Here is a 2178-nt window from a genome sequence, read left to right as displayed (position 1 = left end):
GGAGGCAGGAAGGCAGGAAGGAAGGAAGGAAGGGTGGAAGGATGGAAGGAAGGATGGATTCTGGGAAGGATTCCGGGAAGGATTCCAGGAATTATTTCAGTAAGGAATGAAGGACTCCAGGAAGAATTCCAAGAAGGAAGGATTCCAGGAAGGATTCAATGAAGGATTCCAGGAAAGATTCAATGAAGGAATTCAGGAAGGAAGGATTCCAGGGAAGATTCCAGGAAGGATTCAGGGAAGGAAGGATTCCAGGAAGGATTCCTTGATACATTCCAGGAAGGATTCCTGGATACATTCCAGGAAGGAAGGTAGGATTCAAAGAAGGATTTTGGGCAGGATTCCAGGCAGGATTCCAGGAAGGAAAGATTCCAGGAAGAAAGGAAGGATTACAGGAAGGAAAGATTCCAGGAAGGAAGGAAGGATTCCCAGAAGCATTTCAGGAAGGATACCAGGAAGGATTCCAGGAAGGAAGGAAGGATTCCAGGCAGGAAGGAAAGAAAGGATTCCCAGAAGGATTCCAGGATTGATTCCGGGAAGGGAGGATTCCAGAAAGAATTCCAGGAAGGACAGAAGGATTCCAAGAAGTATTCCGGGAAGGATTCAAGGAAGGAGGGATTCCAGGAATAAAGGAAGGATTCCAGTCAGGATTCCAGGAAGGAAATACTCCAGGAAGGAAATATTCCAGGAAGAAAGGAAGGATTCCGGGAATAATTCCAGGAAGGAAGGATTCCTGGAAGGGTTCCAGGAAGGAAGGAAGGAGGCCAGGAAAGATTCCAGGAAGGATTCCAGGAAGGATTCCAGAAAGGAAGGAAGGATTCTGGGAAGGATTCCAGGAATAATTTCAGTATGGAATGAAGGATTCCAGGAAGAATTCCAGGAAGGAAGGAAGGGTTCCAGGAAGGAAGGAAGAATTTCAGGAAGGATTTCAGGAAGGATTTTAGGAAGGAAGGATTCCAGGAAGAATTCCAGGAAGGAAGGAAGGGTTCCAGGAAGAATTCCGGGAAGGATTCCAGGAAGGAAGGAAGGAGTCCTAAATTATGTGTAACCAATGAGAAAATAGAGAATAAAGAAGAAGGAAATAAAGGAGGAGAGAAAGAAGAAAGAAGACAGAAAACAACAAAAAATGAAAAAACCAAAGATTTGAAGCAGAAAAGTAGAATTGAGAAAAGAAAGAAAGAAAGCACAAGAAACATAAAAAGAAAACAAAAAAGAAAGAAAGCAAAAAGATTAAAAAATTAAAGAGCAAAAGAAAGATAAAAAGAAACAGTGAAAGAATAAAAGAAAGAAAAAGCAAGCAAGCAGCAAGTAAAGTGTACTAGTTTGAAAACAAACCAGCGGGAGGCACCAAGTCAGAATAAAATTTAATGGGGAAATTTAGAAAAGGGCAGAAAACGCTGGTTCAAAGTGACAGAGTCAGGATACAACCTGACACCCTGTTAGTCAGGGGGGTCTTGGGGGGCATTGTTGTGATCTTATTGATGACCTCGGTGGGAATGTGATGCCATCCATCTTGCCACATTACTCCCAGGAACTGGATCTCTCAAGCAGGTCCCTTGACTTTGCTCCTTTTGACGGCAAAGCCGGCTTCCAGGAGAATCTGGATGATTTTCTCTCCTTTCTCAAATACTTCTGTTGCTGTGTTCCCCCACACAATGGTGTAGCAATGTACTGCAGATGTTCTGGAGCCTCACCCTTTTCCAATGCAGTCTGGATCAGTCCATGGTAGATGGTGGGACTGTGCTTCCACCCCTGGGGCAGTCAGTTCCAGATGTACTGCATGCCCCTCCAGGTGAAGGCAAACTGAGGCCTGCACTCTGCTGGTAGAGGGATGGAGAAGAAGCCATTGGCAATATTTATGGTGGGGTACCACTTTGGTGCCTTGGACTCCAGCTCGTACTGAAGTTCCAACATGTCTGGCACAGCGGCGCTCAATGGTGGCGTGACCTCATTCAGGCCACGGTAATCCACCGTCAGCCTCCATTCTCCACTGGACTTACGCACTGGCCATATAGGGCTGTTGAAAGGTGAATGGGCCTTGCTGACCACCCCTTGGCTCTCCAGTTTGCGAATCATCTCATGGATGGGAACCACAGAGTCTCTGTCGGTGCGGTATTGCCGGCGGTGCACTGTTGCTGTGGCGATTGGCACCTGTTGTTCTGCAACTCTTAGCAGTCCCAC

Source organism: Corvus brachyrhynchos, unplaced genomic scaffold (genome assembly GCF_000691975.1).
Source record: "Corvus brachyrhynchos isolate BGI_N302 unplaced genomic scaffold, ASM69197v1 scaffold489, whole genome shotgun sequence".
NCBI lineage: Eukaryota > Metazoa > Chordata > Aves > Passeriformes > Corvidae > Corvus > Corvus brachyrhynchos.
This window is presented reverse-complemented; position numbering follows the sequence as displayed.